Consider the following 19,209-nt stretch of genomic DNA (forward strand, 5'->3'; position numbering starts at 1 on the left):
ACCTCCTCACCCTCTCTCTCGGTAGGGAGTATCAGAAGAGCATAACGAGCCAAATCAATAAACCTCGTCTCGTACTGGGTGACAATCATAAAACCTTGCTAAAAATGCTCAAACCGCCTGCGTTACTCCTCTCTCTGAGTGACGGGAAGGAAATTCTCGAGAAATAGTTGCGAGAACTGGTCCCAAGTGAGAGCTGGCGATCCAGCTGGTCTGGCCAAATAATAATCTCTCCACCATTTCTTGGCAGAACCTGACAGACGGAAAGCAGCAAAGTCGACCCCATTGGTCTCCACTATCCCCATATTCCGAAGAACCTTATGACAGCTGTCTAGATAATCCTAGGGATCCTCTAAAGATGTACCGCCATAGGTAATAGTCAGTGGCGGATCCAGGATTTTAAAGTTATGGGTGCTCGCTGATAAAAACTTCAAAAAAAAAATGAATTTACTTATGGGTGCTCGCTCAATATTTATCTAAATATTTGTAAGGTTGCCTATATAAATTTATTAATATGGTCAAAGTTAATGGGTTCTTAAGCACCCACAACTCCCTACGTGCATCCTCCACTGGTAATAGTGAAGAGCCTGGTGAACCTATCCAACCTCCACAAAGCATCAACAAACATAGCTACTCCATCACCGTTCTGAGCTACTACAGCCGGCTGAACTGCTCCAACTGGCTGAGCTGCTGGAGTCTGAAACTGGGGAGCCATTTGCTCCGGAGTGCGGGAAGCGGGAGTCTGTGCTTCTCCCCTAGTCTGAGAGACGACTGGTGCTACAGGAAGTAAGCCTGTTTGGGTGACTCTCCATAAGGCCCACTAGACAGACCAGAACATCCTGGAGTACCGGGGTAGCGATGAACCCCTCTGGGACCTGAGCTGGCCCACTGAATTGTCTGGGCTGGAACCTCATCATCAAACTCTACCTGAGGCTCCGCCGCTGGTGCTGCTACTCTAGGCTGAGCTCTGCCCCTGCCTCGGCCTCTAACACGGCCTCGTCCTTGTCCTCTGCCCCTCGTAGAAGCTGCCGCTGGGGGCTCGGGCTGCTGATCAATGGATGAAGAAGCACATGTTCTCTCCATCTGCGAAAGAATAGAGTAGAAGTTCAATTAGCATTAAGAAACCAAAGCGCACGACAGAGATGAATAGAAGTGAAACTGTTCCTAACTCTGTAGCCTCTTGGGGATAAGCATAGACGTTTCCGTACCGATCCCTCAGACTCTACTAAGCTTGTCCATGAATTGTAAGACCTAAGCAACCTAGAGCTCTGATACCAACTTGTCACGATCCGAATTACCCACCGTGGTGACCGTGATGGCGCCTAACATTGAACCCGCTAGGCAAGCCAACGTTATTGATTATTCTACTTTTTTACCTATATCTTTAACAATTTACCAAGTTAAAGCAAACATACAATGGAATTAGAAATGCGGAAGGACATAATTTAACCGTTTAGCTATTACCAATACAAAATCCATAACAATACTTCATCCCAGAACTGGTGTCACAATCCACGGAACATCTATGAAAACTACAAATAGGGTCTGAACAAAGAAAATACATGTTTGTCTCTGAAATAGAAAAGAACAGAAAGAAACAAGATAGGAAGGTGACGTCAAGTCCTGCGGACGCCTGCAGGACTACCTCGAGTCTCCGATGGACTGAAGGCAGCTACCCCTAGCTAAGGTCCGTATGCTCCAGTACCGGGATCTGCACAAAAGAGTGCAGAGTGTAGTATCAGTACAACCGACCCCATGTACTAAGTAAGTGTCGAGCCTAACCTCGGCGAAGTAGTGACGAGGCTAGGATACAACAAACAACATAACCTGCAGTTAAACAGTATCTAACAGAATAACAGTAATAGAAGCAAATCAAAAGTAACGGGGAGGGGTAACATGCCATGAGGGAATACCAACATAAAGAATCACAGTAATAACGAAATGAAACAATTAAGACACGTGAACCGATAACAATAATAGATCATAACAAACTATCAATAAGTGCATGCCATCACCCTTCGTGCTTTTACTCTCAATCCTCACCATGCAATAATTAATGAAAATGTGCACGACATCACCCTTCGTGCTTTATCTCTCTTCTCACCATATAAATATTAGAAATGTGCACGGCATCACCTTTCGTGCTTTATTTCTCTTCCTCACCATATGCATCAATATCAATTTAAATGTACACGGCATCACCCTTTGTGCTTTATCACTCTTTCCTCACCATATGCATAAGTATGAATGTGCACGGCGTCACCCTTCGTGCTTTATCACTTTTTCCTTACCCAAACAATAGCAACAATAACATCCCGACAAAGGAATCAACAATAAGAATAAATATATCCCGACAAGGGAATCAACAATAAGAATTAAATACATCCTGACAAAGGAATCAACTACAACCAAACTTGTACTAACAATTAACTTCACAAATGAACCTCAACTGGAGCCAATGCTCAACAATAAACAAATACCAAAAAGATAATCATAAGTCTTTCTCAACATGGATAATCAACAATTTAGGCATTTGTAGTACTTATTAAGAATCACAACGATCACAATTTAAGACTCGCGAGCATGCTTGATACCAACGTATAGATAATCGTCACCATACCTATACATTGTACCCTACACTAACACATAGAAAATAAGGCATAACACCTATTCCCTCAAGCTAAGTACAACCCATATCCACATGTGTTAGTTCATGCCATATATTAGTTAACATTAATCCAAGAAGGAATTATCTTTGAGATGATAAGAAGTCCATCCTATTGGTCTTAAGTGATACAAGAGTGTATAAAGGTGATTAATAAGTATTAGAAGTTAAATGAATCAAGGATGTTGTAACTCGTATTTTCAAGTAATCTAGCGGTGCTTAATACACTCAAGAGTTCATTTATTAAGGTATTTTAATCATATAATATCTGTATCATAAGTCTTGAAGTCAAACGAGTTATGAAACAAAAGTCGACAAAAGTTGTCGCAACTTAGGTTCATAATTTTACTTAAACATTAGGTCAAATGTTTCTAATCTTTTCTCCTAATTTACAAAGAATTTACGGGGTGATCTACCAACCAAATTAAAGATCTATGAGTATAGTTTCCAACGCATTAAACCGTTCATCGATACGATCTCGGAGTAGAGAGATATTCGCGTTTTCGCGAGACTGCGCCAAGCACCTCTCTATGGGGCCCACTAAGGCGGTTTAAGATATTTGGACCTATATAGGATGCCTCCAACCCGTTTTAAGTCATTTCTTCTCACTATTTTCAGACCTTAGAACCCTAGGAACATCCTCTCAAGGTTATCTCAAGATTCAAGACCCAAAAAAAAGGGCAAACAACACAAATCAAGTGTCGGGAATTCCGTGGCGCTAGTAAGTCTCTTGTTCTTCTTGTTGTTGCTCATTTTTGTGTCGTTCCAGCTCGTGTGGGAGGTTTTTTTAAAGGGTTTATGTTCTGTAAATACTCCCTCATGTTCTTAATATCAATCCTAGGTGATTTCAAGCCTTCTAAAGTGATTCTAGTGCCGAAAAACACTAATTGATCGCTAGTTTTGCTTTTTTGTTGTTGTGGCAGCATTGGAGGGATATTTCATGGAAATTTAAGGTCAAATTGGAGTTGTTATTTCTGTATAAAGGTAAGGAACCTCTTACTCTATATGTATTTAAGATTATCCAAGTTGCGGCTAAGCCATTGAAGCTAGAACTTGTGAAATATATATCGAAAGGCTTGGTAGTAATGTTATTGTTTTGTGGACTGTTTTGCGTTGCTGTTGGGCTGCGTATTTTACTACTGTTTTGTTGGAGTTTTGGAGGAGGAAGGGTGTGGAGAAACACCATATATATGTAGGGTTATGGGCTGATAGTTATTCGTAACATTTCCAGGTTGTTTGACACGACTACGGTGGTCGTCGTATGTATGGAGTGATTAGGCTGTGTGTGGACTATTTTGGGAGGCTCAATATGTTTATTATTGATGTTGTTTGGGCTGTTTGGTGACTGTTTTGAATGGTGTGAGGTCATATATATAGGGGAGGTGCTGTCCGTTTCATCGTAAAATAGGTTGTGGTCGATACATAATAGTTATGACGCTTAAATGATAACGATAGTATCGTTTCTCTTATTGTAGACTAAGGAGTTTTGACAATTGCATAGCTTGAGATTGGGGCAGTATATACAAGGTATGTGAGGCTATCCCTTTCCTTCTTTTGCACGACTCCGATTGTACATAATGTAATGAACGAGCTTCCAAGATACTCTACTCTTAGAAGCTAGCAGTACTTACATTGTTTTCCCTCTTATGGAACGATTGATGTTAATGTTGCTTCTCTTATTCTTATGTTATCAATGTTGTTGGTACTTCCTGATTCTTATAAGGTTCATAGTGAAGAGTTAGTCCTAATAACGTGTACAGAGGATACCGACCTTACGTCACTCCGAAAGGTTTAGAATGTGATTCCATGAGTCGAGCATGCATTATATATATGTATCTATTTTACTCTACCGAGCCACGCTATAGTTGGCCGGGTACGGCACCTATTGTGCAACCACTGATCAGTTGGGTTTTACCGAGCTCCACGTGGCCGGGTACGATTCTACCGAGCCTATTATGGCCGGGTACGATATGATGATGATGATGCCCACAGAGGCGAATGCTTTAAAGGTTTATGTATTTATACATATGTATCATGCATTTCATGTAAGTAGCCCTCAGAGGTACTAAGATGTTACAGGTTGTATATTCTCTATCCTTGCTTACATTACTAATCGTATTTATGGTTCCCTGCCTTACATACTCAGTACTTTATTCGTACTGACGTCCTTTTATTTGTGGACGCTGCATGTCGTGCTGCAGGTCCTGATAGATAGGCAGGTGCAGCTCCCCCACCACAGTAGGCTGTCCAGTTCAGCGGTGATTGGCGAGATCCCTTCTCCGGACTTGCCTTGGTCTTGGTATGCATTTTTGTTATAGACATTATGGGTATGTCGGGGCCCTGTTCCGGCTATGTTGCAGCACTTATGTTCCTTTAGAGGCTCATAGACAGGTGTCGACTCATGTATAGTTTGGTATGCCTTGTCGGCTAGTTTTTGTTGTATAGTCTTTCATAGTAGCGTGGTAGCTCATACCTTATATGTAGTTTCTTGATTGTCTGGTCATCCCCTGCTATGTATGTTCATGCCGTCATATTTTATTGTTGGTTGTCCATGATCCAGGTCTACCATTTATATTGATCTCGTCAGCCCTAAAAGATAATAATAAAGGTTAGATGAAATGTACGTTGGTGCTCGGCAAGTGTGGTCGGGTGCTAGTCATGGCCCTCCAGTTTGGGTCGTGACAAACTTGGTATCAGAGCAAGTCTGTCCTAGGGGTTTTCTATGAGCCGTGTCTAGTAGATTCTTGATTATGGATGTGTAGTGCGCCACATTTATAATCAGGAGGCTACATGACATCTAGGGTTGTTACCTCCTTCCTGAATTAGATCGTGCGTAGAGTTGAGTCGTAAGTGTTAGTCTCTAATATTCACCTTGTTTTTTTCAGTGATGCCTTCGACTAGGAAGCAAACGATTAGTAGACGGCTTGATACAGCAGCGGGAGAGGGTACCAGTCAGGTGCCCCAAGTCAGAGCAGGACAAAGTGAGGCTCAAAGTGAGATGCCCTCTCATACCTCATCTACTCCATCTCCTCCAGAGGATATTAGAAGGCACCCAGCGCCTCCAGTTCCTCCGTCTGGCACTCCAGACCAGGATATGCGGAGTGCTTTGCAGTTATTGACTAGCTTGGTAGCTGCTCAGGCTCAGAGGCAGAATACAGGTGCTGCTGAGAAACCAGTTAGTACAAGAGTTCGTGATTTTATTAATTTAGACCCTCCAGTGTTTACCGGATCAGACCCCAAGGAGGACCCACAGACTTTTATTGACCAGGTTCATCGTACACTTCGGGTTATGCATGTTAGTGATACAGAGGCAGTAGAGTTGGCTTCTTATCGGCTACGGGATTTAGCGGTTCTCTGGTATGATAGTTGGGAGAGATCCAGGGGTCCGAACCCTCCTCCAGCTGTGTGGAAGGAATTTTCTGAGGCCTTTCTTCGTCACTACTTGCCAGTTGAGATACGACGAGCTAGAGCTGATAAGTTCTTGAACCTTAGACAAGGTAATATGAGTGTGCGAGAGTACAATATGCAGTTTGATTCTTTGGCAAGGTATGCTCCCCATATGGTGGCCGAGATGAGTGATAGGGTGCATATGTTCGTGAATGGGTTGGGACCACATCTGATAAATGAGTGTACGACAGCCTCCTTGGTGGAGGGCATGGATATTTCCCGTATTCAAGCTTATGCCCAGACCCTAGAGGATCGTAAGCGCCAGCAGAGGGCAGTTAGGGAGCAGGATAGGGGCCAGCATAAGAGGGCGAGATTTGCAGGGTATTCTGATGACTTCAGAGGCAGCATCAGGCCACAGTTTTTGAGGAGTTCGGCGCCACCTGTAGCTAGTGCTCCTCTACAGTTTCAGAGGCTTCGATATGATCGATCCTATTCTGGTCCAGGTCAGAGTTCGCGGGCATCTGGCTCGCAACATCATAGGGATACTAGTCAGATGAGACCCCCAACACCACATTGTGATCAGTGCGGCAAGGCCCACTTTGGACTGTGTCGTCGAGGTTCTGATGCATGCTATTCGTGCGGGCAGCCTGGCCATATGATGCGGGATTGTCCTAATAGAGGAGGTGATGGTATGGCTCAGCCGACTGGATCTGTGTCTGGTTCTTCCTCATCAGTTCGACCTCCAGCACGGGGTTTTCAGCAGTCGACAGGTCGTGGTAGGGGTAGAGGTGCAGTGCCGAGTTCGAGTGGTGCTCAAAATCGAACCTATGCTCTAGTAGGTCGACAGGATCTCGAGTCGTCTCCAGATGTTGTTACAGGTATTATATCTGTGTTTTCTTATGATGTATATGCGCTGATTGATCCGGGATCTACATTATCATATGTTACACCCTTTGTGGCTAATAAGTTTGGCATTGAACCTGAATTGATAAGTAAACCCCTTGCGGTATCTACTCCGATAGGAGATTCTGTGATTGCTAGAAGGGTATATAGAGGTTGCACTGTGATGATTTGTAGTCGTCAAACCTCGGCAAATTTATTTGAGTTAGAAATGGTTGATTTTGATGTGATAATGGGAATGGACTGGTTGGCCTCATGCTATGCAAATGTTGACTGTCGTACGAAGATGGTTAGGTTCCAATTTCTGGGTGAACCCGTCATTGAATGGAAAGGGAACATTGCTACACCGAAAGGTAGGTTTATTTCCTATCTTAAGGCAAGGAAAATGATCTCAAAAGGTTACATTTATCATCTCGTTCGCGTTAGGGATGCGGAGGCGAAACCGCCTACTTTACAATCAATCCCTGTGGTCAACGAATTCCCAGATGTTTTCCCAGATGAACTCCCAGGCCTTCCTCCTGAAAGGGAGATTGAGTTTAGCATTGATGTGTTGCCTGACACTCAACCGATCTCTATTCCTCCATACAGAATGGCCCCGGCAGAGTTGCGAGAGTTGAAGGTGCAGTTGAAGGACTTGCTGGATAAGGGCTTTATTAGGCCTAGCACTTCACCTTGGGGTGCACCAGTCCTATTCGTGCGGAAGAAAGACGGGTCGTTACGGATGTGTATCGACTATCGACAGTTGAATAAGTCTACTATAAAGAACAAGTATCCACTTCCAAGAATTGATGACCTGTTTGACCAACTCCAGGGTGCCAAGTATTTCTCCAAGATTGATTTACGTTCAGGGTATCATCAGGTGAGGGTTAGGGAGAAGGATATTCCAAAGACGGCCTTCCGGACAAGATATGGGCACTTTGAGTTCTTGGTGATGTCGTTCGGGCTAACAAATGCCCCAGCAGCTTTTATGGATCTCATGAATACTATATTCAGGCCCTATCTTGATGTGTTCGTGATTGTATTCATTGATGACATTCTAGTGTATTCTCGTTCGGAGGCGGAACATGCGGGCCACTTGCGGATAGTATTACAGACGCTTCAGGATCGTAAGTTATATGCTAAGCTCTCCAAATGTGAATTCTGGCTGAACTCAGTAGCATTCCTTGGCCATGTGATATCTGATGAGGGTATTAGTGTCGACACTCAGAAGATCGATGCAGTAAAGAATTGGCCGAGACCTACAACACCATCAGAAGTCCGCAGCTTCCTAGGGCTAGCAGGATATTATAGGCGGTTTGTAGAAGGATTTTCCTCTATATCATCACCATTGACTAAGTTAACACAAAAAGCTACCAAATTCCAGTGGTCTGACACTTGTGAACGTAGTTTTCAGGAGTTGAAGAATCGATTGACATCTGCACCAGTGCTCACTCTTCCTGAAGGAACAGAAGGTTATGTGGTATATTGTGATGCCTCAGGTATAGGTTTGGGGTGCGTATTGATGCAGCGTGGGAATGTGATTGCTTATGCATCAAGACAATTGAAGAAGCATGAAAAGAATTATCCAACCCATGATTTGGAATTGGCTGCAGTAATATATGCTTTGAAGATATGGCGGCACTACTTATACGACGTCCATGTTGACATCTACACAGATCACAAGAGTTTACAATACATCTTCAAGCAGAAAGAGTTGAATTTGAGGCAGCGTAGGTGGCTTGAATTATTGAAAGACTACGACGTCGAGATATTGTATCATCCCGGTAAAGCCAATGTTGTGGCAGACGCTCTCAGCCGTAAATCAATGGGAAGCTTAGTACATATTGAGGCAGGTAGATGGGGGTTGATTAAAGAGCTTCATCAGCTAGCCAATATGAGAATCAGATTGTTAGACTCTGATGACGGAGGTGTTACTGTACAGAATACATCAGAATCATCTTTGGTAGCCGAGGTAAAAGCACGACAATATGAAGATCCTATCTTAGTACGATTAAGAGAAAGCATTCAACAGTGTAAAAGTATGGCTTTTGGGATCGGAAAAGACGGGGCACTGAGATACCAGAGCCGATTGTGTGTGCCTAATGTGGCAGGGTTGCGAGAGAAGATTATGAATGAGATTCATCAATCCCGATATTCCATCCATCCCGGCTCGACAAAGATGTATCATGATGTCAAGGAGCAGTATTGGTGGGATAATATGAAGAAGTCTATTGCAGAATTTGTAGCCCAGTGTCCCAATTGTCAACAAGTAAAGATAGAACATCAGAAACCCGGTGGATTGCTTCAAAATATAGAGATTCCGACCTGGAAGTGGGAGGTGATTAATATGGACTTCATTATTGGATTACCTCGCTCTTATCATAAGTTTGACTCCATCTGGGTGATAATTGATCGACTTACAAAATGTGCCCATTTTCTGCCAGTGAAGACAACTTACACGGCTGAAGATTATGCGAAGTTGTATATCAAGGAGATTGTTAGGCTTCATGGTGTGCCCATATCTATTATATCAGACCGAGGAGCTCAATTTACGGCTAACTTTTGGAGGTCTTTCCAGAAGGGTTTAGGCACACAAGTAAATCTCAGCACTGCATTTCATCCGCAGACTGACGGACAGGCTGAACGTACCATTCAGACACTGGAAGATATGCTACGAGCATGTGTTCTAGATTTTAAGGGGAATTGGGATGATCATCTTCCACTCATAGAATTCGCCTATAACAATAGCTACCATTCCAGTATTAAAATGGCCCCATACGAGGCACTATACGGGAGGAGATGTAGATCACCAGTTGGATGGTTCGAAGTCGGTGAAACAGAATTATATGGGCCAGATTTGATTCACCAAGCTATTGAGAAGGTGAAAGTGATACAGGAGCGATTGAGGACGGCACAAAGCAGGCAAAAATCTTATTCTGATGTCCGACGTCGTGATCTAGAGTTTGAGGTTGGTGATTGGGTTTTCCTGAGGATCTCACCAATGAAGGGTATTATGCGTTTTGGGAAGAAAGGTAAGCTGAGTCCAAGGTATATCGGGCCGTATAAAATTCTTCGACGAATTGGACAGGTTGCTTATGAGTTAGAATTGCCATCCGAATTGGAATTTGTCCACCCGGTATTCCATGTATCTATGTTGAGAAAATGTATTGGAGACCCTTCTCGAGTCGTCCCTATCAAAGATGTACAAGTTACAGAGGACCTATCATATGAAGAAGTGCCAGTGGCGATATTAGATCGGCAAGTCCGCAAGCTGAGAACAAAAGATGTAGCTTCCGTCAAAGTATTGTGGAGGAACAAAAATATGGAAGAAATGACATGGGAAGTAGAAGAGGAGATGAAGTCTAAATACCCTTACTTATTCCAGAATGAATATAACAAGGATGCTGGTGGAAGACAGGATACATTGGAAGGTGAAACGGCTCTATGAGGTAAGCAATAATTTGAGAATACTCCTTAATACAAAATGGTGATATGTAGATAATGTAAATACGCATAATGCTTTGTGTAGCCTTGTGAAGCCATATGTTGGGCTTAATTACTTGCAAGTTTTGCTAGTGACCATTTTATAGGGGAAAATTGATCGGAAATTTCCATTGGAATCCACGATGATTTAAACTCCCCATAAACCCTTACATTCGAGGACGAATGTTCCTAAGGGGGGGAGGGTGTTACAACCCATATCCACATGTGTTAGTTCATGCCATATATTAGTTAACATAAATCCAAGAAGGAATTATCTTTGAGATGATAATAAGTCAATCCTATTGGTCTTAAGTGATACAAGAGTGTATAAGGGTGATTAACCAGTATTAGAAGTTAAATGAATCAAGGATGTTGTAACTCGTATTTTCAAGTAATCTAGCGGTGCTTAATACACTCAAGAGTTCATTTATTAAGGTATTTTAATCATATAATATCCGTATCATAAGTCTTGAAGTCAAACGAGTTATGAAACAAAAGTCGACAAAAGTTGTCGCAACTTAGGTTCATAATTTTACTTAAACATTAGGTCAAATGTTTCTAATCTTTTCTCCTAATTTACAAGGAATTACGGGGTGATCTACCCACAAAATTAAAGATCTATGAGTCTAGTTTCCAACGCATTAAACCGTTCATCGATACGATCTCGGAGTAGAGAGATATTCGCGTTTTCGCGAGACTGCGCCAAGCACCTCTCTATGGGGCCCACTAAGGCGGTTTAAGATATTTGGACCTATATAGGATGCCTCCAACCCGTTTTAAGTCATTTATTCTCACTATTTTCAGACCTTAGAACCCTAGGAACATCCTCTCAAGGTTCTCTCAAGATTCAAGACCCAAAAAAGGGGCAAACAACACAAATCAAGTGTCGGGAATTCCGTGGCGCTAGTAAGTCTCTTGTTCTTCTTGTTGTTGCTCATTTTTGTGTCGTTCCAGCTCGTGTGGGAGGTTGTTTTAAAGGGTTTATGTTCTGTAAATACTCCCTCATGTTCTTAATATCAATCCTAGGTGATTTCAAGCCTTCTAAAGTGATTCTAGTGCCGAAAAACACTAATTGATCGCTAGTTTTGCTTTTTTGTTGTTGTGGCAGCATTGGAGGGATATTTCATGGAAATTTAAGGTCAAATTGGAGTTGTTATTTCTGTATAAAGGTAAGGAACCTCTTACTCTATATGTATTTAAGATTATCCAAGTTGCGGCTAAGCCATTGAAGCTAGAACTTGTGAAATATATATCGAAAGGCTTGGTAGTAATGTTATTGTTTTGTGGACTGTTTTGCGTTGCTGTTGGGCTGCGTATTTTACTACTGTTTTGTGGAGTTTTGGAGGAGGAAGGGTGTGGAGAAACACCATATATATGTAGGGTTATGGGCTGATAGTTATTCGTAACATTTCCAGGTTGTTTGACACGACTACGGTGGTCGTCGTATGTATGGAGTGATTAGGCTGTGTGTGGACTATTTTGGGAGGCTCAATATGTTTATTATTGATGTTGTTTGGGCTGTTTGGTGACTGTTTTGAATGGTGTGAGGTCATATATATAGGGGAGGTGCTGTCCGTTTCATCGTAAAATAGGTTGTGGTCGATACATAATAGTTATGACGCTTAAATGATAACGATAGTATCGTTTCTCTTATTGTAGACTAAGGAGTTTTGACAATTGCATAGCTTGAGATTGGGGTAGTATATACAAGGTATGTGAGGCTATCCCTTTCCTTCTTTTGCACGACTCCGATTGTACATAATGTAATGAACGAGCTTCCAAGATACTCTACTCTTAGAAGCTAGCAGTACTTACATTGTTTTCCCTCTTATGGAACGATTGATGTTAATGTTGCTTCTCTTATTCTTATGTTATCAATGTTGTTGGTACTTCCTGATTCTTATAAGGTTCATAGTGAAGAGTTAGTCCTAATAACGTGTACAGAGGATACCGACCTTACGTCACTCCGAAAGGTTTAGAATGTGATTCCATGAGTCGAGCATGCATTATATATATGTATCTATTTTACTCTACCGAGCCACGCTATAGTTGGCCGGGTACGACACCTATTGTGCAACCACTGATCAGTTGGGTTTTACCGAGCTCCACGTGGCCGGGTACGATTCTACCGAGCCTTATGATGGCCGGGTACGTTTTTTTACCGAGCCTATTATGGCCGGGTACGATATGATGATGATGATGCCCACAGAGGCGAATGTTTTAAGGGTTTATGTATTTATACATATGTATCATGCATTTCATGTAAGTAGCCCTCAGAGGTACTAAGATGTTACAGGTTGTATATTCTCTATCCTTGCTTACATTACTGATCGTATTTATGGTTCCTTGCCTTACATACTCAGTACTTTATTCGTACTGACGTCCTTTTATTTGTGGACGCTGCATGTCGTGCTGCAGGTCCTGATAGATAGGCAGGTGCAGCTCCCCCACCACAGTAGACTGTCCAGTTCAGCGGTGATTGGCGAGATCCCTTCTCCGGACTTGTCTTGGTCTTGGTAGGCATTTTTGTTATAGACATTATGGGTATGTCGGGGCCCTGTTCCGGCTATGTTGCAGCACTTATGTTCCTTCAGAGGCTCATAGACAGGTGTCGACTCATGTATAGTTTTGTATGCCTTGTCGGCTAGTTTTTGTTGTATAGTCTTTCATAGTAGCGTGATAGCTCATACCTTATATGTAGTTTCTTGATTGTCTGGTCATCCCCTGCTATGTATGTTCATGTCGTCATATTTTATTGCTGGTTGTCCATGATCCAGGTCTACCATTTAAATTGATCTCGTCAGCCCTAAAAGATAATAATGAAGGTTAGATGAAATGTACGTTGGTGCTCGGCAAGTGTGGTCGGGTGCTAGTCATGGCCCTCCAGTTTGGGTCGTGACACTAAGGTTAGACCAAACACTTACCTCGATTCCACGGCCACAAATCAAGCCTCGACTATCGCTTTTCCCTTTGATTCCACTTCCAATTCAATTGTCTCTAGCCAATATTAACTTATTAACATCAATAAATACTAAAGAATTCATACCAATGCTTAATTGTAGCTTTCCCAACATTTTCCCCAAAAATCCAAAAATTGACCCCGGGCTTGCTTGGTCAAAACTCAAGGTTCGGACCAAAACCCGAATACTCATTTACCCACGAGCCCAAATATGCAATTAGTTTCGGAATCCGACTCCAAATCGAAGTCTAAATACCCAAATTTGTAAAATCCCCAATTCTCTTAAAATCCCTAATTTGTACCCTTAAAGAACAAGATTTAGGCCTAGAAATCTAATGGGTGTTGATGAAAAATGAAAGAAATGAGTCTAAGAACACATACTTATGGTTGGTGGTGAAACCCCCCTTCAAAAATCGCCCAAGGTCTGATTTTAGGGAAAACGATATGAAAATATGGCTAAATTCCCGTTCTGGTTCTGTTTTAAGTGCTGGGCGACAGTTTTCATTGCGTTCGCGTGAGCACTGTCGCGTTCGCGAAGAGCTGCCATCTGAGGACTTATGCGATCGCGGGAAAAGCTACGCGTTCGTGAAGGCTTATCCTAGCCCTGCCTTTGCATTTGCGATAAAGGGCTCGCATTCGCATAGTTTTCCCTAGGTTCCCGGACCAGCCCATCCTAAAGCTACGCGTTCGTGGTTAACTGGCCGCGTTCGCATAGAGCAATCCCCCAATGCTCCGCATTCGCGACCTGGGACTCACGTTTGCGTAGGGTAAAATCCTCCTCAACCTAGTTTCCCTTTCACGATCGTGAGAGTGACTACGCGATCACGAAGCATGGTGCATCAGACACCAGATACAACAACTATACCAGATTTTTCTAAGTCAAAAACACCCTGAAGCCTACCCGAAACTCACCTGAGCCCTCGGGGCTCTAAACCAAACATGCACACAACCCTAAAAACATCATACAGACTTGCTCGTGCGATCAAATCGCCAAAATAACACCTAGAACTACAAGTTTAGCATCAAAATCAAAGAAAAAATCTCAAGAACTCTTAAGTTCAAATTTTACAACCGAGGGTCCGATTCACGTCATATGAATTCCGTTTCTTACCAAATTTTACAAGCACAACTTAAATACCATATTAAACCTGCACCGGGCTCCGAAACCAAAATACTGGCCCGGTACCATCAAATTCAATTATTTTTAAATTTCCAAAACTCTTATGTTTTTCAGTTAAACAATTTCTTTCAAAAATTCATTTCTCGGGCTAAAGACCTCGAAATTCAATTTCGGGCATACGCCCAAGCCCCATGTTTTTCTACAGACCCTCCGGGACCGTCGAATCACGGTTCCGGATCCGTTTACCCAAAATATTTACTGAAGTCAACTTAAATTAAATTTTAAAGGCAAAATTAGCATTTTCCTCAAATTTTCACATAAAAGCTTTCCAAATCTACGCCCGGACTGCGCACGCAAATCAAGGTGAGATAAAAGGAGATTTTTAAGGTCTCGGAACACAAAATTGACTTGTAAATCAAGTGATGACCTTTGGGGTCATCATAAAGTAAAAGATAAGAGCACATCTCCATCACTTTAATATTTTCTTCGGTAACCACCAGGAAACAAAAAGAAAATAAAATTGCGAACAATGTCAAAGGACATCATTAATAAAAAAAACTTGTAAGTTTTGGCAACACTAAAGATATATTATTAAATTTGGAATCAGATGAGTACGAATAGAGTAACACGAATCCCTTCTAACATTACGTTATAAAATTATGTTGACTGGATGAAATTTTTTAAGAATTTGTGCATCTTTCTCATCCTTTCATTAAGAAAAGATAAAGTAAAAAAAGTAAAATGGAAGTGTGGGATTGATCATGTTGTGGATAAGCATAACAAAATCATGGTTAAGGTTCTGCATTTGAGACTTTTATTTTTTACTTTGGTTTCCCCGGAGACCTAGTTGATCCTAATTTCATATTAGAATTATATTGATTTTTCTCTAATAAGAATACATTTTGCTGTAAATATTTGATTTTATCCATAAATCATTTTTCTTCTCTTTGTGGTCCCTCTAATACATTTTTTTTATATTAACACTCGATCATATACCTTTGATAAAGATTGAAAAGATCTTATTCATTCAATAACGTCCCTCGATGGTATATGAGACTTAATTTGAGCATCATTTAAGGTATGTGGGACATGTATGAGGAGTACACTTACAACAAGTTGCAATAACCAAGGAAGTAGGCAGACAACCACACGATACAATATTTTTCTACGAATGTTTTGGTACCTTGCTATGCAAAAAGCAAGCATCTCCATGTACTAAGTTGTGCCTTGAAGCTACATTAAACTAACAGTATTTTATGTAATTCATTTTTTGTAAAGGCAGTGAGTAGAACAAAAAAAAAGTCGTCTTACTTCTTATTCTCTGTTATAATAATTGTTCTTAATTTATCAATACGTCAATTAAACTGAATTGGTCAATTGTAGTCATTTTTCTTAAATAGAATTTACGGTTTCAAAATTTCTCTTTAATATGTGGAGTTCAAAGTAGGTATAGGTATGTGATTCCCGGATGCATATCACTATATTAGAAACAATGAAATCAAAGAATTCTTACAAAGATGTGATTTGACCTTTTAAAGAGTCTTAGAATAGTCTCACAATCACACTAAGCGCTTAATTTTCTCTCTTATATTCTAGTTTTATTCCCACTTATTAAAAAAAAATAGACAAAGGAAAAGAAAAAAAAAAAGAAGAAGAAGAAGAAGGCAAATTGACAAGCTGCTTCATTTTCCTACACATAATTGTTCTATTTCCGATCAGTATTTGGGGGTATTAGAATAAGAATCAAAAGGGGAAGTTGTTGTCAACATAACTAAAGGCCTATTTTAGGCCTAAGGCAGATCAGTATTTGCATTCCAGGCTCGATATCTGGAGCTCATTAGCACCAGTTTATTCTGTGGGTTAGTTTTACTATTTTACATGTTAGTTTTATAATTTTATATGTTTGTTTGTAAATTAAATAATTAATTTGTATAGTTATTCAATATTTAATTATTAAAGATTCATATACGGGTTCTGGGCTTGATATTTGCAGCCCAGTAGCACCAAATATATGTTGACTATAATTGGACAAAGTTTGTGTTTGATCTATCAGTTATTTTGACGTATTTTTAGTATAAGAGACACTTAAACTACAGGAAAACTATGCTAAAAGGCACTACCTTATACTACGTTAAAAGGCACTACATTTTATACGCTAAAAGGCAATACATTTTACTACCCTAAAACGTACTATATTACTAGTCTTTAAGCAAATAAATAACTTAAACCAGATAAAACACAACAAATACATTGCAATCACAAAACATTCACAAAAATACATATAAAACAGTAATAGTAGTTTATTAACATTTTTATTAACAAATAATAACGATTTCATAATTTTTACATATTTTTTTATAATATTAATATCTTAGTCCGGATAAAAATAACATACTAATTTAATCGCAAAAAAATACAAAACAACACACAATACATTCAAGACAACTAATATGCATTATTTATACGAGTTTGGACATAAACTAAATCGGAATACCTCGAATAATATTTTTCGGAAAGTTGAAGATTTGAAAATTTGACTCCGAAACAAGCAACCCACAACAATAGAAGGTTTGGCTAGGATGTGGAACCAATAATATCTACTTATTACGGAGCGGGTGGGGTCCACACAAGCTTTTTTTGTTGTTAATGGGGAGGGGGGGAGGGGAAGGGACCACTGTTTTGTTTAAAAACGAAGGGGGAAGGGGACTGGGCAGAAACGTAGGGGAAAGTGAAGGGTTATATTATTTATGTATATAGAATGCGGTCAGTTACGCGCATTATATAGCACGTAATATAACGGGCATTATATAGCAGTCTCATCAGCTACTATATAAAATACGGTATCAAAAAACATTTTATATAAAATGCGGTAATGAACCGCGTTTTACTTTAACGTCTCAAACGGCCGTTAAGATAAAACGCGGTTCATATAGAAATATAATTTTCTTTTTTACACTCAAAAAAGTATTTTGAATCCAAAAGAATCACGGTTTCGGACTCTATTTTAGGCCAAAGGCTGATAGATCCCCATCAAGTTGCTACGAGAATCTATTGCCACTAACTTTCTTTTTTTGTGCCACTGTCTTATATTCAATACCTTAAAAATCTTATGCTTGGCCTCTTTAGGCTTACCAAGAGACAACATTATTTTCTGCCAAAACTCGTGTAACCTATCTTGCTCACCCTCTAATTCGTCCATAATTTTCAGATATTTCTGGCTTAGGGCATCTCCAAGGCTAGCACCATTTTTTGCTCACATCAAAATGGTGTAACACCAAATTTACTCCAACCATTATACCATTTTTTACACCAAATCTTCTCTCTCTTCTATATTATATTATTATCTTCTATTTACTTTTCATTTTTTATTCCTTCAAACTAATACTATCTTTTTTCCTTTTTTCCATATTCATTATATATAATTCTCATTCACCACTTATATAATCATTTATTACAAAATTATTTTAAAGGATAAATTAACTAAAAGTGAAATCATTGATAAAAGATAATTAAATAAATATTACATCATAGTCAAATTTAATTTAAGTACCACATAAAGATTTAACTTTCGCCTCTATTCTCCCATAATTTCAATTTTTTAATGCATCCTCCTTTTATGTACTTTAATTATAATGTGTTTTTATTTTATGTATTGTTAATTTTCTTTTTTAAATTTTAGTTTTCACTTTTCAATTTTAGCAACATTAGATATCTTACATTTGCATTTTTTATTTTTAAATAATGGTTATATTTCTTTTTATACAATTATAATAATAATAAAATTAACTTATAATTTTATATAAATATATAGTATACAAAAATTAATATATCAAAAAATAGGATATAAAATTAAAATTATAAAGATCTTAATATAAAAGTTAATTATATACACAATATATGATAAATTAAAAGTTTACAAAATAAAATGATTGAATAAAATAATATTAAACCAAATTTAGAGTGATGAATAGTGTTGCACCAAATTTGGTACAACACTATTCATACTCTATAATAGTGCAAGAATTAGTGTTGCATTGGAGCAAAAAAATACCATTTCTTGCACCAAATTTGAATTTGGTGCAAGAAATAGAGTAGCCTTGGAGATGGTCTTAGAGAATATATACTTGTGTGCGTGTAAATTGCATTTGCACGCAATACCTAATTCCTCTAAAGGACAGAAAAGAGAAAAAAACTGAACATATCATGGAGCAGTGTCAAATGTACGGTTCAGGTTAAATTGGTGCACTACTAAATAAATTGAATCAATAGATGAATCACATCAAATTCGCTTCGTATAACTAGCAATATGAGATAAATATATTATTCTTATATATTGTATCAAACAATCCAGAAATTACTTGAACCAAGATGTGTCATCAGCTTGAGATAAACTAATGGGTCATACTCCAACTGATCTAACTCGATCTAGCTAGTTTTCATTTCGTGATGTGTCCAAATTAACCCACCAATGAATATATTATCAACTCAGCTCGTTCAATTGTTTGAGCAAGCTAGTAAAGTAAATTACACTTTTGTGCACTAAAATTTGATACCACTGATCATGTCACGTATAAGATAGGGATTTAATACCTTATATGTCGTCCTCTGATGAACTTATCCAAATGAAAGCGTTAATTTAACAATAATAGTTGATCACATCATTCAGTTCAGGTGTGATTAATTAGACGTACGTGTTAAGGAAAGACAAGAAGTCAGCTG

The sequence above is a fragment of the Nicotiana sylvestris genome, chromosome 9 (genome assembly GCF_000393655.2).
Source record: "Nicotiana sylvestris chromosome 9, ASM39365v2, whole genome shotgun sequence".
Lineage (NCBI taxonomy): Eukaryota > Viridiplantae > Streptophyta > Magnoliopsida > Solanales > Solanaceae > Nicotiana > Nicotiana sylvestris.